Here is a 23870-nt window from a genome sequence, read left to right as displayed (position 1 = left end):
TGGTGAGTGAACCCATGGAGAAGGGGATTTTCTCTCTGTGTGTGTGTGTGTGTGTGTGTGTGTGTGTGTGTGTGTGTGTGTGTGTAACTCACAAAAGTGGGACCATTTGTACTGAGCCCATTCAGAAGGGTGTTAGGGAACCCACTTTTTTTTTCTTCTTCCTTCCTTCCTTTTTCTTTCTTTCTAAGTCTTATTTTTTTGTCTTATTTTTATTGCAAGATATACAGAACAGAGACGAGACAGAAAAGGTGATCTTCTGTCCGATGATTCACTCCCCAAGTGACCTCTGTGCCTAGAGTTGCACCAGTCTGAAGGCAGGAGCCAGGAACTTCTTCCCGGTTCTCCACCCGCGTACAGGATCCCAAACTTTGGGTTGTCCTCGACAAGCAGAGAGCTGGGTGGGAAGCAGGGCTGCAAGGATTAGAACAGGTGCCATGTGGGAGTCCAATGCGTTCAATACGAGGATTTTAGATGCTAGGCCACCGTGACAGGCACTTTCTTCTTTTCTTAAGATTTATTTATTTTTATTGAAAAGGCAGATTTATAGAGAAAAAGAGGCAAGAGGAAGAAGGTCTTCCATCTGCTGCTTCACTACCCACGTGGCTGCAAAGACCAGAGCTGAGCTGTTCTGAAGCCAGGAACTAGTAGCTTCTTCTGGTCTCTCTTGCAGGTGCAGGGTCCCAAAAACTTGGGCCATCCTCCACTGCTTTTCCCTCACAAGCAGAGAGCCAGATTGGAAGTGGAGCAACCGGGACATCAACTGGGGCCCATATGCGATGCTCCACCACAAAGTGGAGGATTAACCTATTCAGACACAGTGCCAGCCTGTATAAATAAATCTTTTTTAAAAAATGAGGACATTGGGACAATGTGTGGTAAAGCAGATAAAGTTGCCACCTGCAACACTGGTATCTCAAGTCGGCACTGGTTAGTGTCCTGGCTGCTTTATTTCCAATCCAGCTTTCTGCTAATGGCCTGGAAAAAGGGGTGGAAGATGGCGCAAGTGTTTGGGTCCCTGCCACGGATATGGGGGACCTGGATGAAGCTCCTGGCTCTGGGTTGGCCCTGGGTTGGCCCAGAGCTGGCCACTGCAGCCATCCAGGGGGCAAACCAATGAATGGAGGGATCCTCTCTTTTCTCTTCCTCTCTTCCTCTCTTTGACTTTCAAACAGATCTTTTTTAAAAAAAGAACAGACTGTTCAATACGTGGTGCTCAGAAAACTGCCTATTCATGTAGAATTAAATCAAGTTAGACCTCTACCACCTATGGTTCTCTCTCCCTCATCTCCAAAGCTTTTGTTTTATTTACCCTCTACTCTTGATAAAAAATTATTAATTATCTCTGAACATAAGCCACCTGAATCCCAGCTGAAAGCTAGAGCCACTGCTGGCATTCCATGAAAGCCAAGACTGCAATGAGGATACTGCTATTCAGTCACTATGTTGGTTTTGTTTTGTTTTGTTTTGGTTGTATCAGCCAGTGAAACAGAAAAGAGAACAAACTAAGAGGCATGAAAATCATGATTATGTATACATTGCTGACCATTATTTATGGTTAGTAGCATTTATAGATATTTTTAACCTGAAAACAGGAAAGCAAATGGGAAATGACTCAAAACAGTAAGGAAATCTAATACAGTGGGTGCAAACAAAACTAACACAATCTCCACAAGTTAATGTAGCATTTATACAACAAACTTCTTCCAGGTCTCCCACACAGATGCAGGGTCCCAAGGCTTTGGCAGTCTTCTACTACTTTCCCAGGCCACAGGCAGGGTGCTGGACGGGAAGTAGAGAGTCCAGGACTAGAATCAACACCCATGTGGGAACCTTTGCAAGTGTAAGACCAGGGCTTTTGCCACTGTGTGCCAGACCCATAAATAAAACTTTAAGGATAAAAGAAAAAAAAAATCCTTGAGGCCCTAAAGTAGTCCTTACCTAAAATGCCTAGCGTTTAATGCTAACAGATGCCCACTCAATAGCTCCATTTGGGGGGCCGGGTAAGAGCTGTTTATCTGTAGCAGCTGGAATCTTGCAGAGAGATTTCATACAAAATGTACTTTTTACCCCCAAAAGCCCACTGCCTTTTATACACACATCTTACAGAAGTCGGATACCAGGACAGACCGACCAGCACAGGACCAAGAAGGGGAGTCCTTTAGAAGGGGACAGGGACATCCAAGTGGCAGGAGAGGACAAGCTGTGAGACAGGGTTAGGGCACAGGTGGAGGCAGAGCCCCAGGGAGTGCTGACAAGGCACCAAAGGCTATAAGGGGTGCTTCTCCTGGGGGAAGCCTGCGAGCCACTGTAGGGGGGCCCTGGGATGCCACCCCACCCCCGCCTGGGTCCCCCAAATGCCTGCTAGAAATCACAGGAGCCCGCCTCTGCAGAAGCCACTACCACTACCACTCTAAAACCTGCAACAGGGAGGCAGGGACGACGCCAGAGGAGGTGACCCCACACCACACCCGCCGTCCACGCGGGAAGACCTGCTGCATCAATTTTAAAAAGTCGTTCTTTCCGGGGGCAGTGCTGCGGTCTAGCAGGTAAAGTCCTTGCCTTGCCTGTGCCAGGATCACATACGAGTGCCAGTTTACATCCCAGCAGGCCCACTTCCAAGCCAGTTCCCTGCTTGCAGCCTGGGAAGGCAGTTGAGGACCACCCAAAGCCTTGGGACCCTGTGTCTGCCAGGGAGACCCAGACGAGGCTCTGGGTTCCTGGCTTTGGATCTGCTCAGCTCTGGCTGTTGCAGCTGCTTGGAGAGTGAGTCAGTGATGGAAGATCTTTCTGTGTGTCTCTGTTCCTCTCTGTATTATCTGACTGTCCATTTAAAAAAAAAATTAAGAAAAGGTTGTTCTTTTCAGACACTTGTTTTATGCACCCTTGGTAGTTTCTAAGAAATCTGTGGAAGTTAGACTTTGGTAAAGAAAAATCTCATGGCAGGCTGCTTCGGCTACAACTGTGTCCTTGCTGTGGGTGGGGTTTGTGTCCACTCTAGGTGGAAGCTCACTTTGTACTAGTCAGTAGAATAAGGCTGACAGCAATACCCATTTGTCTGTGTTTTGTTGTTGTTGTTGTTGTTTGTTTTTCATAAGGAAATGAAAATGTGAGGCCAGCATGGCAGTTCTGCATGCTAAATAGCTGCCTTCAAGTGCCTGGATCCCTTTATCACTGTGTAGTGGTCTTCTATGGCCTTTGTTACAGTGTTGGTCTGATAAATGTGCATCTTCTTCTGTCTGCTTTTGGTTCCCATCTGCATGGACTCTTTGTACACAACTGTGTTCTTGTAGTTTTTTTTTTTTAAGATTTATTTATTTTTATTGGAAAGTCAGATATACAGAGATGAGGAGAGACAAAGAGGAAGATCTTCCATCCTATGATTCACTCCCCAAGTGACTGCAACACCCGATGCTGTGCCAATCTGAAGCCAGGAGCCAGGAACCTCCTCCAGGTCTCCCACATGGGTGCAGGTTCCAAGGCTTTGGGCCGTCCTCGACCACTCTCCCAGGCCACATGCAGGGAGCTGGATGGGAAGTGGAGCTGCCGGGATGAAAACCAATATCCATATGGGATCCCGGTGCGTTCAGGGCTAGTACTTTAGCCACTAGGCCACCGCACCATGCCCCGAACTGTGTTTCTTATAAGAAACCCGCATTGTTGGGTCTATTTCGGCTTTTTTTAAATTCAAAAGTAAGACAATCATTTCTTTCACCTGGTGAACCTAGAGCATGAAATTGAGGATATTATTGGTAGGTAATGACTGATCACATCATCAAAAACATTGTTTCTACTCAATGCATTTTATTGTTCTGCCAGCGCAGGTGGGAATTGTACATGTTTTTCTCTTTTTGTTTCCTTCTGTCAGACCTCCTGAAGTATCTTTATAAAGTCAGGCTGGTGATAAAGCATTTCTTCAGCTTTTGGAAACATATTTCTCTATTACTGATTAAAGAAAGCTTCTTGGTTAGCTGTTTCAGAACATGAGATGCTGTTCTATTCCCCACTGGCCCTAAGGTTCCTATTGAAAACCCTGTGGTAACCTAATGTGAGCTCACTTAGAGGTGCCAGGACACTTGTCTCTTGCAAATTTGGCATCTTCTTTCTTCTGTACCTTGAGACTTTTGTTAGGGTGTTGCAAGGTGAACGTCTTTGTTGATGCTGTCTGCTTGGGTTCCTAGTGTCTCTGTTCCATGGGGATCTATCTCTCTCTCGAGATTGGGGGGATGTTCAGCAATTGTGTTATTACTTTACTGTGGCCATTGGTCCTTTCTTCCCCCTTGGGAATTCCAAAGTTGGGAATTCTCTCACTTCAGAATGTCCCAAGGGCTTAATGCTTTCTTCACCTGATTTTATTTCTGTCTATTGATTTTTTTGTTGTTGTTGCTGATTTGGGTACTTGACAAGACATCTTCAAGTTCAAGCATTGTGTTCCTTTTGAAATTTTTAAGCCAGCAAGGACAATGAAATCATTCATGTAATTCTGCAATTTTAGCATCTGACACTTCTCATGCTAAGTCCCTTACAATCGATATAAAGCACAGTTTTTCACGATCAACAGTTTATGCAGAGCCTAGCTGTTATTTTGTGTCAACACTGAGAATTGCAAGGTTTCATAAACATAAATAAATAGGATTAAATTTACTCCCTTGGGTTTAAAAATTAGAAACCAGAGCCTGGCCAGCAGGCCTGTGAGAGGCCACTCACCCACCAGCAGCCTCTGCAGTCCCCTCCATGCACTTCTGGCTCTGACTCCACACAGGTGTGCAGTGAGGTGCTCCTGAGGTACTGTTGGAACCAGGTGGGCTGGGGAGGGGACACAGGGGCCCGGCTGTAATCCCCAGGACCTGGGGACCTGGACTTGTGCTGCTTAGCTGCTCTGGGGAAGAAGGGCAGGGGCTGTGACTGTGTAGGGCACCTGTGGGTGAGAGGGAGGGCTCTATGGATGGAGCAGGAGGCCACTGTCGCTCCCCTGTGGCAGGCGTCCCAGGAAGCAAACACTGCATGTGGAGGTGACATCCTCCCATTGGGTCTCTCTGAGTAGGGGGGTAGTCCTGGCTGTGCACAAGGCTAGAGAGGAGGTGCTCGCCATCCTTCTCTGCATTCTCTGAGCCCTCAGCACAGGGAGGCTCCCTGCATTGTCAAGACCAGCTTGTTGTCTGCAGCCTTGGGAGCTGTGTCTACATCCTCCCTGGTGGCACTGGTTGTCATCAGCGCTGCCTTCAAGGCCACACTGCCTTTGTGACATGGGGTCCTGGGTGCATCATGAGGCCAGGACTGTGCCTTCTGCAGGAATGTTGGCAGCATCCAGGGGTCTGCAGCTGTTCCCAAAGACCACCCGCCTCTCTGACACACCCACCTCCCCAATGCTTCCCCTCCCCAGCCCATCCTTATCTACACAGTTTTCCCCACACCCTCTGGGAGTGGAGTCTTAAGGCATGATGCATTGCATGCATTTGTCTGGTTCTCAACCACCCAGCCTGTGAGGTGATGACATATAGGCCCAAATCGGGGCCATCATGGGGAGGACTGACACAATGACCACACACAACAACCTGGCCTGTACCCTGTGTCTCCCCATTGAAGGGCTAGGCTTTCATCTCCTCAGCCACGTGTTCCCAGTGCCTGTGAATGACCTAGGACACAGCTTTTGGTAAAATCTCCTATTTTATTTTTGTGGCCATTGTTAAAGGGATGTTTTGGAAAGCCTGTTTTCCAGCCATAAGCTGCTCTCCACGCTTTGAAATCCCACTCGGAGCATCAAGTCTCATCCCTTGTTTCTCCCATGCAGCAGTGCACCTGTTTGACCTTGCTGCTTCTATGGATGAGTCTTCCACAGGGGCTTCTCACCTAGTACACCCGGGGCGGGGTCAAAGAATCCCATTCTAGCAAGTTCCAGGTTAAGATTCTGCTCCTTATCAGCTACGAATAGGTTTTATATTTCTAAAGGATTGTAAAATTGTTTTTAAAGATTTATTTATTTTTATTGCAAAGGCAGATGTATATAGAGGAGGAGAAACAGAGGGGAAGATATTCCATCTACTCACTCCCAGTGGCTGAAATGGCTGAAGCAGAACTGATCCGAAGCCAGGAGCCCGGAACCGCCTCCAAGCGTCCCATACGGGTGCTGGGTCCCAGGGTTTTGGCCGTCCTCAGCAGCTTTCCCAGGCCACAAACACAGAGCTGGATGGGAAGCAGAGGCGTTAGGATTAGAACCAGCGCCCATGTGGAATCTCAGCACTTTCAAGGCAAGGATTTAGCTGCTAGTCTACCATGCAGGGCCCAGGATTGAAAAAAAAAATTGTTTTTAAACAGGAATGGGAAATTGTGAGTGTTCAGGGTCTAAAGTCTTTACAGAAAACTTTACCTGTGCATGCACCCCTGCTGCCCACAGCAGAGCTCTAAGCAGACCGTGGCCTGGAGTCCCACACATTGAGACTCATTTGCTGACCCAGGGTGAATCTTTGGAACCACTGTGGTTTAAATGCTCCTCCTACATTCTGGTGTGAGACCAGGCAGGCTCCCAATCACTGTCCTGAGAGAATGCTCTGCTCAGCCAACTCAGAGAGTTGGGGATGAGCCCCAACACAGCCCAGCTCTCCTGTCTGCAAGTTATCAAAACCCATGTGTCCATCAATAAGTCCTCCCCTGCCCTTCTCTCCCAAGTGAACATTAAGGCACACTGGGTTCTAAATCCACGGCCAAACATGCAACCACAAAGACATGGTCAAGTTTACCTGGGCAAGATGGGCCACACAGAGGGGGACCAGAGGAGGAAGTGGCAGATGGGAGCTTCCTGGGGGGTGGGAGGCAGGTGACAGGTTCAGGGTGCGAGCTGTTGGTGCCAAGATGCTTGGAGAACATATTGGAAGCACATCAGTCCCTTCACCACCTCCAGCTTCTTGGCCTCCCAAGCTTATGGAGCACCAGGTGTTCCTCCCACACCTGCCTGCCTCCCACCATCAGCTGATTCCTCCTCTGCCCAGGAGGACGGCTTGTGAGAGCCTGATCTCACACAGGGACTCCTAGGGTTCCGGCTCAGACCTTCTGGAAAGGGCCATGTGTGTCTCCTACCTGTGTTCTCCACAGCACGCCTGAAGCCACAGACATGGCAGATGTTCCACACCCACAGACACATGTCCTCCTTCGTCTCAGCCACCAGGTAAAAGGTGCGCTCCCTGATCCTGATGTCGGACACAAAATTCTTTGGCAGATCTTCCTGTTGAAGCTCACGCCCGCATCCACCTGCTCACAGTGGCACAGGCTGATGATGCGCAGTGGCTTCTTGGAGTATTCCAGAAACCCTGGGTCGCTGCTCTCCTGGCTGCTCTGCAAGACAAACCAGTACTTCCTCCAGGCCCGTGTCCCGCAGCAGAGGTAGGGAGACAGGCAGCAGGCACGAGTCACTGCAGAGCTGTTTTCAGAGCAGCAATCCTACCCCTCCAATCCGTCCCATCAGAGAATTCCTAGAATCCGTGCCAGTGCAGCACAGGGTCTCGTATGACAGGAAGTGGCAGCATTCCCACACAGCAGGTCAGGGAGTTAGATGGGCCCCAAGTCCTTCAGAGGGACCACAGCATTGGGACAGAGGAGAAATGTGCACCACACAGCAGAGGGCTCCAAATGGGGTATGCTCAGAGCCAGAAATGAGTCAGCTGATGAAAGCTTCAGATTCTAGAATATGTGCCAAGCCCATCATGGCTGAGCATCCATAATCCAAAATACACAACTTGTGAATGTCATGTCGGTGCTCAAAATATGTTGGTTTTGGAACACTGGGATTGTGAATTTTTAGATTAGGAATGCTCAGACTATACTGTCAGGTAAAGTAGAACTTGCAAGCCACAGTATCTTTGTTTAGAGTTGGGGAAGCCCCACCTCCCACTACAACATAGTGAGTGGAAGCAGCACTGCCTTACAGACAATATCAGAAAGCCAACTGGTTCCCTTCCATATGCCTGCTGCTTACAGGAGTCGACCTGTGTGCACACATGTGCCACAGTTTGAACTGAAGCAATAAACGCCATATGATGTTCTACATGACAGCATGTGACACACAGTGCATAGTCCTTCGGGTTGGCTTCCACATTTAATCTCTTCAACGAGACTGTGTAACCCCTAAGCAGGCACCACAGAGAGTGAGGCCCTGGGACATGAACCAACACCCACATGGCATGTGGCACACAGGCAGAGACTTAGCCTACTGTGCCAAGGCACTGGCTACAAACAGTTGATTATTAGCACAAGTCTGTATGTTCCAAGGACCTATCCTCTGTCAGTGCTAACCCCTTTCACTTTCTCTTTATCACACATCTCATTTCCCACCTTCCTCCACCTTGCCTCTGCATGACATCATTATCGCTTCCCCTGCTCCTCTTTTCCATTTCTTTACTCACAGGGAGGAACCACAGTCCCAGCTAAATCTACTGCTCAGCTGCCTCCTCCAGCTCCCCTGGTCTGGGATCTCTTCCTGCTCTCTCCCTTAAAACAACAATCTCCAAACTTCTCTCTCTCCAAACCTCCACTGCCATCACTCCTTGGCACAGTATTTTGTAAGAAAATATATGCAAGCAAAAAGGAATGTACACCACACTGATCAACTAGCTGCCTTCTGCCACAGGGATGGGCAAACTAGAAACCTCCAGGTGAGGGTGAGGCAGCCAGAGAGGTGGGGGAGAATTACACGCTCCACCTCACTCCGGGCACCGTGTGTAAATGTTCCCCCAGGGTCTGTGAGCTGTGCTAGCAAACTGTTGAAGCCTACATTCATGGCCTGGAAGACCCAACAAAGGAAAGATGTCATTTCTTTCCAAATCAAAGCACACGAGCACATGTATGCATTTCCTGCGAAAATACCCAGACGATTTTGTCTAGACCTACTGTTACTCTGAAATGTGTCCTGCAAAGAAGAGGAAGTAGAACAGCTAAGTCCCTTGAAATAAAGATGGAGAAAGGGGAGGAGGGAGCCGACCATATTTCTAATCCCATAGCTGCAGCTGTCAAGGCAATGTGACATGGGCAGAGACAGGGAAACATGCAACAGTGGACTGAAACACAAAACTCATTAGTTCCTCCACACAAATATGGCCATATGATTATTTTGTGCAATATTGGTGCTGTACAAACTGAGCACCCATTGGGGAAAATAAAAAGGAAACAAAGAACCCAGTATAATTCTATCTTACATTAAAACTAATGTAGTGGCCAGTGCAACGGCTCAACTGGATGATCCTCTGCCTGCAAGTGCTGACATGCCATATGGGTGCTGGTTCTTATCCTGGCTGCTCCATGTTAAAGTCAGCTCGCTGTTTGTGGCCTGAGTAAGCAGTGGAGGATGGCTCAAGGCCTTGGAACCCTGCACCTGTATGGGAGACCCGGAGGAAGATCCTGGCTCCTGGCCTCAGATTGGCTCAGCTCTGGCTGTTGAGCCACTGGGAGAGTGAACCAGCAGACAGAACATCTTTCTCTCTCCCTCTCTCTATAAATCTGCCTTTCTAACAAAATAAATAAAGCTTTAAAAAGAAAAATAAAATGAAACGGTGCAAAGAAATCATATACTCAGAGACAAATACACAGATACGGTTTGGGAGAAGCCAGGAGAAAAGCTTGAGACTTTGGTCTGCAAAGCATCCTCTTAGGTTGCCTCAGGAGTGTACAATCTATGAAGCAAACAAGTAGATCTCATGAAAATGAAACACGTTTGCTCCATGAGAGAACCAGTTACTTGGATGAAGACTGGGAGAAAATACTTCTAATCACATATTGAACAACAAAAATGAACAGGAGACTTCTGAGCAAAGAGGACACACGCTTGGAAATCATTTCTCTCTCTTTTTAAAAGATTTATCTTTTTGTTGGAAAGTCAGTTATATAGAGAGGAGGAGCGACAGAGAGGATGATGTTCCATCTGATGATTCATTCCCCAAGTGGGTACAACAGCAGGAGCCGAGCTGATCCAAAGCCAGGAGCCAGGAACTTATTCCAGGTCTCCATGCAGGTGCAGGGTCCCAAGGCTTTGGGCCATCCTCATCTGTTTTCTCAGGCCACAAGCATGGAGCTGGATGGAAAGCAGGGCTGTGGAGATGCAAACCGACACCTGTATGGGATCCCGGCTTTTGCAAGGCGAGATCTTTTAGTGACTAGGCTACCATGCTGGGCCTGGAAATCATCATTTTCAAATATGATCAGCTGAGGTGGCACAATGGCACCAGCATCCCCATGGGCCCTGAGTGGTCTTGGCCACTCTACTTCTGATCCAGCCCCCTGCTTGTGCCTTGGGAAAGCAGCAGCCCATAGCCTTGGGACCCTGTATCCACATGGGAGACCCAGAAGAAGCTCCTGGCTCCTGGTTTTGGAGTGACTTAAGTGGCCACTTGGATAATGCACCAGCAAATGGAAGATCTCTTTCTCAGCTCTCCCCATCTCTCTCTGTAATTTTTCTAAGTAAAATCTATCTATCTAGCTGTATATACGTATATATATATGTGTGTGTGTGTGTGTATTTATGTGTATATATATACATATTGAAAATGGTAGTGGTGGGCCCGAAGCAGTAGCCTAATGGCTCAAGTGCTTGCCTTGCATGAGCTGGGATCCTGAAGGAGTGCTGGTTTGCGTCCCAGCGACCTCTCTTCCCACCCGGCTCCCTGCTTGTGGCGTGAGAAAGCAGTCAAGAATGGCCAAAGCCTTGGAACCCTGCACCCACATGGGAGATCCAAAAGAAGCTCCTGGCTCCTGGCTTTGGATCAGCTCCACTCCAGCCATTGAGTCTACTTGGGGAGTGAACCAGCAGATGGTAGATTTTTTCTCTGTCTCTCCTCCTCTCAGTATATCTGACATTCCAATAAAAATAAAATAAACTTTTTAAAAAATGGTAGTGGGTGTGACTGGAGCACAAAAGAAGAAATTCACTGCTGGTGGACATCTCTCCCTCGCCTGCATCACGCTCAGCATCCCACTTGTGATACTGTGTTAGCTGTGCAGGAGAGACCCACCCAGTGAAAACTGGGTGCTAAAGGGAACACAGATGTCCCATTACTGTTTATTATAACCAGGTATTCCTCTAAAATTGTCTAAAACCATTAAATAATAATCCCAGGCAAGCAACTTTGCCTCTCATAGAGGATTACAATAAGCAGCAAAGGACTAAGGGGAGTGGCCAGCTATTCAGGTCACATGTAGGAGCGATGCGAGTGGGAGAAGGAAGGGTCCAGCCACAGGTGACAGCACTGATGCCATCTGCTGTCCCAGGGACATGTCCCGGACTGCAAGGGCAGTGGATGGTTCCCTGGGACCATAAACACATTTACAGCAGGAATAAGGTGGGATGGAACATGAATGGACCATAAGAGCAGGCTTCCCAACAGGAAGGACGAGAAGGGTGCAGGTAGAGAGAGCCCACCAATGGCAGGCTCAGGACAGCAGCCAGGCTTCCCTGGGCTCTGGGAAGGAGGCAAAGGTGCAGCTCCCGCCTGGACTGAGGGCTCCAGCCCCCGTGAGGTCTGGGACTGGACCACAGTCAGTAAGATGGACAGCTTCCGGGTTCAGACTCAAGCTTCTTTTTTTTTTTTTTTAAAGATTTATTTTATTTTTATTGGAAAGCCAGATATACAGAGAGGAGAGACAGAGAGGAAGATCTTCCATCCGACGCAGCGGCCGATGATGCTATGCCGATCCCATGCCAGGAGTCTCTTCCAGGTCTCCCATGTGGGTGCAGGGTCCCAAAGCTTTGGGCCATCCTTGACTGCTTTCCCAGGCCACAGGCAGGGAGCTGGATGGTAAGTGCGGCCGCCAGGATTAGAACCGGCGCCCATATGGGATCCCGGGCGTGCAAGGTGAGGACCTTCACCACTGCGCCAATGCACCGGGCCCCAGACTCAAACTTCTTGAGATGAACGTGGGGCTCCCTTTTCCAAACCCTTTCCTTTCCTTGTAGGGAAACCCATGGGGAACTCTGGTGCTGAGGCCTAGAGGCAGCAGAGGACAGCAAGCCCTACAGGGTTCCCTCTGTCCCCAACCCAGGAGGTGCCTTCTATAGTCTCCACAGACTAACTTCCCCTAACCCGAGAGCAGGCTGGGGGCAGGCTGCCAGGTGCCCACCTGCCGCCTCTTGTTTCCGCAGATGCCTGGGTGTCTTCTACCAGAGCACCCACCACCACCCCATCCCACCTCCCTGCTGTCACTCACACAGCACACCAACTTCTTCACAGGGGGCGATTTCCTCAGCCAGCCCCTGTACACAACATGGCTGCTGTTCATGCTGCCGCAAGTGAACCGTGCCTACTGGAACCAAGGGCTGGGGACCACAGCAGGATATGGAACCGTCTGAACTCTAGGGCGAGGACCAGAGATGCACCCAGGGCAGGGCATTGCGGGGCGGGTCAGGAAGGTCCAGGGCTGCAGAAGGTGGACTCCAGCCAGCCTAAGTGGAAGCAGAGCCAAGTAAGGCAAAGAGTTGGGGCTCCTCCCTGGACCCTTGGTAACTGATTGCAGGGAGGGGCCCTCTGCCTCAAGTCAGGGTGTGTCTGCAATGAGCCTCTTCCCAACAAAGATCGGAAAGAGGGAGTGAGACCTCAGTGCCAGCAGTTCAGTTTCCATGTGGACCTCACACACGTGCAGACTGGGCAGACGCCTCAAATGCACCTGGGAACTCCCTAAGTTCCCAGCCTCTGGCAGCTCGCAGCTGAGTTTCTTAGCCTGTGAATGTGGGCAGCACGGATCTGCTCCTCTGCCTCCCTAGAAGAGAGTATCGCTTTAAGGTTTGAAGATGCACCAAGGGGAGATTTTTGTTTATGTGTTTAATGTTGAGGTTGTTGCCTAAGGGAGGGAGAAAGATCCCAATGTATTTTTTAAATGATTTATTTGTTTTTATTGAAAAGGCAGATATACAGAGAGGAGGAAAGACAGAGAGGAAGATCTTCCGTCTGATAGGGGAGCTTCTTATAAAACCTCTCATAAACCCAGTTTTCAAGGACAGGCCATGCTTGTCTTTTTTGCTCTGCCAGCTGTTGCATGGCTCAGCACCTCAGCCACAGCACTGGATTGGCCCATATTGTTGCAGAACCTCGAGGTGTAGGTTTTTTGAGAGAAGACCCTGACTCGTTACTTAGAATTGCATGGAAACAGAGAAGCTTGAATTGGGGGGCAGGAAGGTCGTCATTAATTAGGTCTCCTAAAATGTCTTGGTTCTCCTAACTGGCCAGGTGGGGGGGGGCCTCCACTCCTACTCTTTCTCTATCTTTCTGTTATTGGGAAGGGGAAATGTGGCCTGGGGGAGGGTGGACTGCAATATCCCTGTGCTTGGAAACTTTGTAACAAGCAGGTGGGCCTCAGCCAATGACATCAGCCCAGACACTCTGCATGGCAGACAGCTAAAAGTTTCCAGGAAGACAGGCAACTTTTGTAGCCAGTGAAGCTGTTTTTGTTCCTCCCTTCTCTTTGTTTTCCTTCAACAGTGTGCTGAGGTTTCTGAGCTGGGGCTTTTTCCTTCTTAACAAACTGTCTCATTCAACTTGTCTAAGTTGTTTTTCTATTTTCACACTAACTTGATACTACAAATGTGTTTTCATTTTGTGTCGAATTGATTTACACCTAAAGGAATCTAATAACATTTTAGTTGAAATAATGTTTCCTATATACATTGACAAATCTTATGCTTTTTAAAGACGTTGTCCTTAAGTCACTACCAAGCAAAGGCTTATTTTGGTGCAGCAAGGTTAGTTACCATTTGAGATATCTGCATCCCATCTCAAGAGTGCAATTGGAGTCCTCGGTGCTCTACATTTTTTAAAAAGTATTTATTTATTTTGATTGGAAAGACAGAATTACAGAGAGAAGAGGAGACAGAAAGATCACCTACCTGATGGGTCACTCCCCAAGAGGCCACAACAGCTGGAACTGTGCTGATTCAAAGGCAGGAGCCAGGAGCATCTTCCAGGTCTCCCATGTGGCTGCAGGGTCCCAAGGCTGCAGGGTCTGTCCTCCAAGCAGGAAGCTGGAAGGGAAGTGGAGCAGCCAGGATGCAAACGGGTACACACATGGGATGCTGGTGCAAAGTAAGGACTTTAGCCATTAGGCTACTGCACTGGGCCCTGGGCACACTCCTTTTGATCCAGCTTCTTGCTAAGGCATCGTGGGAGGCAATGGATGATGGTTCAGGTGCTTGGACCCCTGTAACCCCTGTGGGAAATTCAGAGGGACGTCCAGGCTCCTGGCTTTGGTTATGCCCACTCTGGGGAATTAATCAGCAAGCAGGAGTTACCTTTCTCATTTTCAAGTCAGTGATAGTAATAAATATTATCAGTTAATCCTTAATTTTTACAAAGAATGTATGAATTTAAAGACTGACATGCATACATCCATTTCAATGAACGAACTTTATGTCCTGATCTAATGCAAATTGTGTAAGATCTAGACTTGCAAGGTGCTTTTTGAATTTTCACAGGGAAAACAGCCTTAAAATTCTGAAATGCAGAAAACAGATGCTTGCATGCATTCCAGTTTTGGTTTTTGGTTTTGTAGACTTACATAGTGTCATTCTAGTAAGATTTGTATAAGATCATTGACAGCATTAACTTTAAACAATTGTTCCTTCCAGTCACTTGTTATATACTCCGTTGATAGTTTTTGAGAAATCTTTGGAAGTTCAACCGCATTAAAGCAGAATCCTATGGCAGGCTGCTTAGGCTCGGACTGTGTCCTTGCTGTGGGTGGGGTTTGTGTCCACTCTAGGTGGAAGCTCCCTTTGGACTGAGCAGTAGGTTAAGGCTGGCGCTAACACTCGTTTGTCTGTTTCTTTTGTTTGTTCTGTTTTGTTTTGTTTTTTGATTTTTTAGTAAGAAGAAAAAATAGTGAGACTGGCTTGGCAGTTCAACAAGTTCAAACTGCCTTCAAGTGCCAGCATCCCACATGAGGACTGGTTCAGATCCCGGCTGCTCCACTTCCCATCCAGCTCCGTGCTTGAGGCCTGGGAAAGCTTACCCTTTTATCAGCCATTAAGGACCACAAACAGCAGGCAGGCAACTAGCAACTTCGCCTAGAGAATGCAGACACACAAGAAAGGGGCGGGGTGAAGTGGCCTGGCTTTTGGTGCAGCTCCCCTAGGACACCAGCATCCCAGGTTTGTGCAGGGGGTTCAGTCCCAGCTGCCCTGTGGTTCCCGAATGGCTCAAAGATCAGGGCTGGACCAGACCCAAGTCAGGAACTTCATCAGGGTATGCCTTGAGGGTGGTAGGGCCCAAGCACTGGGGCCATCTTCCAGCTGCTTTGGAAAGATTTTTTTATTTGTTTGTTTAAATTCATCTTAACTGAGGATGTTGTTCATTGCTGCATTGAGATACTCCATGCATTTGTATTTCCTTGGTTGCAATGATTCATTTGTGTGGATCCCTAAGGAGGGTGTTAGCAGTGAGGATGATGGTTTCATCCCAAAGTAACTCCTTGAGATTTTCTTTTTCAAATTCAAGTCAACTTATCCTAACTTCTCTATTTCCTATTACGCTCTCATCTAATCATACATGAAGTATGGGTAGTCTGCCACTATGTCAACTTTTTCCTGTTTCAGGTTGGTTTAAGGTCTCCTAATGTATCATCATCTAACTGCAAGTCTCATCTTTTCTTCAAGCCAGGACACCTCCGACTACTTGAGAACACACGTGTGATGGTGCAATTTCTGCTTTTCTGAAAGAACTCGGAGGAGACCTGATAGAGGAGCTTGGGGAACATCTCCGTCAGGACACAGTCCCTGCAGGTAAGCACAAGAACCAGGGCAGGGAGCAGCCCAGCCCAGGCCCGATTACAGTACCCACCAGTATACCTGTGGCTCAGATATGGGGGCAGGCCAGGCTGGACCAGTTCTTGGCAGCCACTGGCAGATCTGTCCTGAGAACCAGGACAGGGTGCAGGACAGGCCTAGTCGGGCTGTAACAGCAGCCAGTTCACATTTAGGGTTGTGACTGAGGGCTGGCTAGGCTAGGCTAGGCTGCAGTTCCCACCAGCATGAGCTGGAATTAGGCACACAACATGCCAGGCCAGGCTGCAGCATCAGCTGACACATGCCAAGGTGAGGCAGACCATGCCATACCAGGCTGCAGCACCCGCCAGTACATGTGAGACCAGGGAGAGGTGGGTTAGCGTGATAGGGTGGCAGCAGGAGTTCCTACTAGTGGGAGTGAGAACTGGGACTGAGGGCAGACCAGGCCAGACCAATACCCATAGGGCTGCATGTGAGCTGGGAAAGGCAGCAAGGCCGGGTGACTATAAACACTGTGCATGCATGAGCCAGAAGAAGTGCAGGCTGCCCGGGCTTTGCCACAGCGTCAGGGCTGGCAAATGCTGGGACTAGGGGCAACTCCTGTCAAGCTAGACTGCAGAACCACCAGGAGAGTGCAAGATCTCCCAGTGGGGAAACTGTGGGCTCCTCTCTAATGGGCTGCAACTCCCACAGGTAAGCATGAGAAGCAGGGCTGCGGGTGGGACTGTCTGGCCAAGCAGTGGCATCTACTGGGATGAGTGTGGGCTGATAACGGTGTTTGTTGGGTTGAACTAGGCTAAAACGCCATTGATGTATACAAGAGTTGAATGGGATGTGTGTCAGACAGGAGCAGTCTGTTGCACATAGTGAGAAGTACATTGATGGTGATTTTGTGGGGTCACTGTGACTATGCTACAGTTCCTGCTGGTATGTTTGAGGACCAAATGTGTAGTGGGCTGTGTTGGGCTGGATGAAGCATCCATTCGTTTGTGTAAGAGGTGGGCTTGACACAGAACTGACCTAGCACAGCCTGATGTGTTGTCAGACTAAGCCAGACCCTGTACTGGCAAGCACACACAGAGTCAGGTCTGGGTTCGGCAGAGATGAAGTCTCTGTGGGATTCACCCAACTGAACCACTGCACTCAGAATTCCAACCGTGTGTTGAATCCTAGGACCAGTGGACTGACTGTGGAGTGCAAGTATCAGAAGTGGGCCTCCACAATAGCTAAGGCAGCGTAGTGGATGGCATACCCAGATACACATGGAGGATATGACAGTCCACTGGGAAGTGCAGTGGACATCTGCTATCACAGCAGAGGAAGGAGGGTAAAGCAAACTGGACAACTAGCCCAGCCAAGTGTTGACAGCATATATCTGGGCGAATGGAAACTCTCAGGTGGACTGTGTCAGCCAGTGGTCCTTGGATGGATTTCCTCATCCTTGAAGCAACAAAACTGACAGCATTTCAAAACTATTGAAACCACTTGAGCAGAACCAGCAGAGCATGCTTCCCATTGGGAGCCTGGTATGATATTGGGTGGCCATTCCCCACCCCAGGTACTGAGGCAGTTGGAAGGCTGAGTGCAGCTTCTCTTCTCATCTCCTCCCTTGCCCCCAGAGACAAGAGGAAGAAAAGGAAACTTGCAAACAATGATCTCACCCACTTTCCCCTAACCCTCAATCCTTCCCACCCCAATCAACTGTGTAACTTCATCATTTTAAAAAAAATGTGATTTAGGGAGCTAGGGCTTAAGATGGTGACTAACATAGTGACCTCCTTCCAACATCAGAGTGACTGTTTGCTTGCTGGCTTCATCTCTTGAGTCAGACTTGCTGCCAGTGCAGACCCTGGGACAGAGTGATGATACATGCGTTTTCTTCTTTCTTTCTCTTTTTCTTTCTTCCTTCCTTCCTTCCTTCCTTCCTTCCTTCCCTCCCTCCCTCCCTCCCTCCCTCCCTCCCTCCCTCCCTCCCTTCCTTCCTTCCTTCCTTCCTTCCTTTCGCATTGTTTTCATTTTGTTGTTGGGTATCTTCAGGTTTTTCTTCACTGTTTTCTTACTTTTCATTGCAAATCTCTTTTCCTCCTTAAATTTGTGCCGGGGTGTGTATGCTATGTATGTATTTTTTGCATGTATTTTTGAAAGAAATTATTTTTACTTGGAAACGCAGAGTTACATAGAATTTCCATTCCAAATGGCTGCAGTGGGCAGAGCTGGGCCATTGTGAAGCTGGGAGCTAGGAACTTCCTCGTCTCCCACATGGGTGCAGGTTCCCAAGGACTTGGGCCATTCTCCACTGCTTTCCCAGTCTCTGGGTTGGGAAGTGAAGCAGCCAGGACATGAGCCAGTGCCCATATGGGATGCCAGTGCTGCAGCAGAGGATCAGCCTGCTTCACTGCTCCTGCCCCTGTGTGTATTTCTGCAGCTACTGTGACTGGGATTGTTCTCATCAAGTTCTTTCTCAGCCAAGAAAGAGCCTGTTGGCCTATCAAAATACTACTGGAGTAATTCAAAACAGTTTGACAAGAACTGGTATTAGCTGTTTCTTGGAGGTTTGGGAGAAGTCATTAGTGAAGGCATTTGGTCCTGAGCTATTGCATTACCAGTTATTTGTTCAAGTGTTTTGTGTTTGTGACTCAATTTTGGTAAATTACATGTTCCTGTAGATTTATCAGTTTCTTTCAAATTTCCTGATTTGTGGGTATATGTTCAAAATAGTTCCGACTGATTCTATTGCTGTAGCAACCGTTGTTTTCTCTTTTGTGTCTCATTCAAGTGACTTTTTTTTTTAAGATTTATTTTTATTATTTTTTATTGGAAAGGCGGATATACAGAGAGGAGAGACAGAGAGGAAGATCTTCCGTCCGATGATTCACTCCCCAAGTGACTGCAACGGCCGAAGCCAGGAGCCTCTTCCGGGTCTCCCACGCGGGTGCAGGGTCCCAAAGCTTTGGGCCGTCCTCGACTGCTTTCCCAGGCCACAGGCAGGGAGCTGGAAGGGAAGCGGGGCTGCCGGGATTAGAACTGGCGCCCATATGGGATCCAGGGCGTGCAAGGTGAGGACTTAACCACTTGCGCCACCACGCCGGGCCCTCAAGTGACTTTTTAAAAAATGATTAATTGTATGTATTTCAAAGAAAGAGTGACAGAGAGTGTGGCCAAGATGAAGAGATCTTCCATGCCATCTACTTGTTAACTCTCCAAATTGCTGCAGAAGCTGAGCCTGGCCAGACCCAAAATAGGAGCCAGTCTTTTTAAATTGTTTTTGAGAGTTGTTTTGTGGCCTACTGTATAATCAGTCTTAGTGTTCTATGTGCTGATGAAAAGCATGTGCATTCTACAAGTGTGAGGTGGAATAGTGTACAAGTGTGTTGGGTCTGTTGTGGGGAAGGAGTTAATTAGCACTGGTTAAGCTGAGCAGTAACAGGAAATGGGCTTGTGGCTAAAAGCACCTGGACTAATGGGACTCATTGGCATGCTGTTGTCTGGCTAAAGGACTTGGGGGAAAGAATACTGAAAGGAGGAAAAAGGGAGGCTTTGGAGAGACTTCCACCATGACTGGTCTCTTGGTGCTTCATCCTCAGACCCTCTCCCTGTCCAAATTACTGGCTCTGCTGACAGGAGCAGGCTCCACTTGGTCCTTGTGTGTATTGAGTTTGTTATTTTTTGGTTGACTTTTTTGTCTTGTTGATTTGTTCATAGATGAAAGTGGAGTTTGAATTAACCTGGTATTATTACATCTTAAGTCTTCTTTTAGATCGACTAAATTTCTATTTATCAAATGGTGCTCTAGCATTAGGGGTATATGTGTTTGCAGTGGTTATATTGTCCTTGAAATTGATTTCATTATCATTGTGTAGGATCATGGTCTCGTTAACCATTTTTGTCTTAAAGTTTACTTTGTTTATGATAAGCATGGTTAATCCCTGCTCATTTTCAATTTCTATTTACCTGGAGTATATTTTTTGCCTTTTTTTTTTTTTTAATTTATTTATTTTTAGGCCAGAGGAAGTGGTAAGGCAGTTAAGTCCTTGCCTTGGACATGCTGGGATCCCATATTGGCACTGGTTCTGATCCCAGCAGCCTCACTTCTCATCCAGCTTCCTGCTGGTGGCCTGGGAAAACAGTTGAGTACAGCCCAGAGCATTGGGACCCTGCACCCTCATAAGAGACCTGGAGAAAGTTCTTGGTTCCTGGCTTTGGATTTGCACAGCACTGGCGGTTGTTGTGGTCACCTGGGGAGTGAATCATTGGATGGAAAATCTTCTCTTTCTCTTCTCTTCTCTGTATATCTGACATTACAATAAAAAGAGCAAATTTAAAAAGAAATTTTCTGTTTGCTTTTTATTGGAAAGTCAAGTTTACAAAGAGAAGAAGGGACAAAGATCTTCCATCTGTTGGTTCATTCCCCAGGTGGCCACAATTGTCTATCTTCAACTGCAGGGAGCTTAAGGGAAGTGGAGCAGCAAGGATATGAAGTGGCATCCATATAGGATCCTGGTGCATTGAAGGCGAGGACTTTAGCCAATAGGCTACCATGCCAGTCTTATTAATACTTTCTTAATTATCTTCCACCTTTTGGAGAATGCATCTCCAACCTAAGCCTCCAACATCCTTGCCAATCCTTACTCATCCATTCGAAACACCAGCAATGCATTAGATCTGTGTGTTCTTTCCTTTTTAATTTTATTTTGCTGATGTTTACATAGTTGAGAAGGATGTATACACCTGTGGACTGCTGATTGTGGTGTGGACAAAGGAACAGGGGAAAGTGGATGAGACCATTTTTTCCAAATACTTGTTTGTTTCTTTTTTTCACACTTTTTTCTTTCTTTCTTTCCCTCATTTTCTCTCTCACTGTCTCTCTCACACACTTTCTTTTGTTCTTTTCTTGTTTTGTTTTCTTCCTGTACCTGGGTCAAATGGGAAGGAAGGGAGGAGGGCCACTTCCAGTAGCCCAACTGCATCAGCACCCTGGGAATGCAGGACGGCCACTTGATGTCATCCCAGGGTCCCTGATTTGGAGCATGTTCCAAGGGTACTGCTCGTGATTTTGACACTTCTGACATGTTGTTGACTTCATTGCGCCAAGGTTGAGGAAATCCTTCCAGGGCCCACTGGCTGAAATAGTTCACCTTAGAGACTCAATTTGCCTGGATACTTGCTGTCAAAGCTTGGCCAGGTTAGTTGTCCAATTTATTCTGTCTTCCATCCTCTGCCATGGTACCTGACGTCCCTCTGAGGATTTCAGTTAGCTGTCATGTCTATCGTGTGCTTCTAGGCATGTCATCCACTGCACTGCCATTAGCAAGTGTGGGGCCCCAGTTCTAACACATGCATTCCACGGTCAGACCACAGATGCTGTGGTCTTCCATGTGCTTGGTATTTTGAGTCCAGTGGTCCAGTCTGGGAGTATGGGGAGGAAGTCCCCAAAGAAACCTTATCTGTGGTAAGCCCAGACCCGAGTCTTGTGTGTCAGCCAGTGTGGAGTCTGGCTCAGTTGTTCATCCACCTCAGCACCGCTTCCCTCCCACCCCTCCGTGGTTGCAGTTTCTGAGTCAGTTATGTCCACACCCCATCTCTTACAAAAATCAATGGATGCTGTGGCCCAGCCCATCCCTGTGCACCACACGCTTGTGCTTCATGTAAATCAATGGGAACTGTAGCCTAGTCAGAGCAACCCCCAATAATGCCCAGCAGGCCCACACCCAAACCTAGTTCCTGTGCTTGCCAGCATGTGCAGCAGACTGTCTAGTCTATCCCGCATCCCATTTGACTTTTGTATACATGAGTGCGAGCTGCAGCCTAGTTCACTTGACCGGTACCATATCCCACCCATACTTATGCTGATGGGTGTAACCACCTGTCCAGCAAGGCCTGCCTCAGCCCTGGTTCTTATGTTCACTGGTGCGAGGTGTACCCCAATAGAAGGGTATCCAAGTGTCCCAATTAGGCCTGCTTCCAGTCCCAGATCTTATACTTTCCAGGTGGTTCTGTAGTGTAGTCACAGGATTTGTTCCCATTCCCAGCATGCCAACTGATGCTGCAGCAAAGCCTGAGCAGCCTGCACTTACTCTAGTTCATGCATGCCCCAGTGGATATAGCCAGTTGACCCAGTCTGACTCCTGCTAACCCAGCTCAATGCAGGCCAACAAGTGTTGTACCCCGCCAAGTCTGGTCAGCCCCATGTCCTAGGTCTCCTGCTCAGCAGTTTTGTAAACTGGTGTAGCAGGGGAGCCCCTACAGTACCCCTCCTGGGATATTCCTCCACTACCCGAGGTCTTACATATGGTGGTGGGTGCTACAGCCACCCTGGCATGGCCTGTCATGTAGCCTGGCTTGACCTGGCCTGCCCCTAGTTCTGGTACGAATGTGCACTGGCTTGTGTTGTGACCCAACTCATTCTGTCCTGTACCCCATCGTGGTTCTCACATCTCCTAGTGGGTGCTATGAACTGGCCCAGCCTGGCCTGACCCAAGACCTGACCCGCGTTGGGAGAGCTGCCCAAAGCAAAGCTGCCAGCCTCTTGCAAATCTAGGGGTCTCTATAGCAAAGACGACCCCATGACAGTGGCCCCTAGGTGCTGTGGCTCGAGCACCATCCTTACCAATCACCCACCCTCATCCTGCACCTTCTCCTCAGTAATGCTGCCACGCCATCACTGCTCCATTGGAACCACTCACAGCTTGGGTTCCACTCAGCAAAGATGGAAAACCAGAGTTCCAAACTGAGAGAGAGAGAGCGAGAGAGATTGTTCTTTCTTCACTGTTTATCCCGCAAGTGTCCCCAAGACCCAGCTCAGGGCTAGCCTGAAGCCAAGAGCTTTCTTTGGGTCTACCCACCCCCATGGGTGCTGGGGCCTAGGCACTTGGGTCATCCTCTGTTGGTTCTCCTGGAGCCATTAGCAGGAAGCTAGATCATAAGTGGAGCAGCTGGGACATTTAGAGCCTGAGTGCCTGGACTCCTGCCACCCAATAGGGAGTTCCAAAAAAGTTCCAGGCTTCTGGCTTTGGCCATTTAGGGTGTAAACCAGTATATGGAGACGTCTTTTTTTTTTTTCTTTTTTTCCTCTCTGTCACTCTGTCATTCAAATAGATAAAATGAATCCTTTTTGAAATATGAGTTTATTTTAGTTCTTTAAAAGTTTATTTTTATTTGGAAAGCAGAATTACATAGAAAGAAGGACAGACAGAGAGAGGTATTCCATTTGCTGGTTTACTCTTTACATGACTGCAATGGCCAGAGCTGAGCTGAGCTGATTAGGAGGCAGGAGCGTCTTCTGGGTCTCCCATATGGATGCAGGGGCCCACGGACTTGGGTCATCCTTTATTGCTTTCCCAGGCCATAAGCAGGTAGCTGCATTGGAAGCGGAGCTGGTGTCAATACAGGATGCCGGTGCCACAGGCAGAGGCTTGGTTTACTATGCCACAGCACTGGCCCCTAAAAAAAATGAGTTCAGAACAGTTGCCTCTGAACTGCACATTTTGTACAGACCTTTGCTTTGTCCTCATTCCCTTGATGATACAATACAGCACAGCAGTTACCTACAGGTTGCCCAGGCCATTGTAGCAGGTATTGCTAGTCATTCTGGAACTGGATTTAAAGTTTAGGAGGGGACTGGTGCCATGGCAAGTCAGGTTAAGCCTCTGCCTGCAGTGCCAGCATCCCGTATGGACTCCAGTTTAGCTGTTCCACTTCTGACCCAGCTTCCTGTTAATGCACCTGGGAAAGCAACAGAGGATGGTTCAAGTCCTTTGCCCCTGCACCTGCCTGGGAGACCCATAAGGGGCTACTGACTGCCAGCGTGGACCAGCCCAGCTCCAGCCATTACAGCCATTTAGGGAGTCAACCATCAGTTGAGAGATCCCTGTCTTTCCTTCTCTCTAAGTCTGCCTCACATAGAAAAATAAATAAATCTTTAAAACAAATAGATGGGTCCCGGCGGCGTGGCCTAGCAGCTAAAGTCCTAGCCTTGAATGAGCTGGGATCCCATATGGGCACCAGTTCTAATCCCGGCAGCTCCACTTCCCATCCAGCTCTCTGCTTGTGTCCTGGGAAGGCAGTCAAGGATGGCCCAAAGCCTTGGGACACTGCACCTGTTTGGGATACCCGGAAGAAGTTC

At 48.3% G+C, this 23870-nt stretch overlaps 1 protein-coding gene across 1 annotated transcript in view; it reads left to right on the top strand.

Annotated features, from left to right (window-relative positions):
• Window positions 1-20843: 20843 nt before the first annotated feature.
• LOC121166522 (A disintegrin and metalloproteinase with thrombospondin motifs 2-like) overlaps window positions 20844-23870 on the top strand; it is a 29323-nt gene continuing 26296 nt past the window's right edge. The window contains exon 1 of the mRNA XM_040995689.1: window positions 20844-20930. The gene's annotated coding sequence lies outside the window, so the exon portion shown is untranslated. The remainder of the gene's footprint in view (window positions 20931-23870) is intronic.

This window comes from Ochotona curzoniae, unplaced genomic scaffold (genome assembly GCF_017591425.1).
Source record: "Ochotona curzoniae isolate NIBS_2020 unplaced genomic scaffold, NIBS_Ocur_1.0 patch16, whole genome shotgun sequence".
NCBI lineage: Eukaryota > Metazoa > Chordata > Mammalia > Lagomorpha > Ochotonidae > Ochotona > Ochotona curzoniae.
The sequence above is the reverse complement of the archived record's forward strand: the minus strand, read 5'-3'. Positions and strand labels throughout refer to the sequence as shown.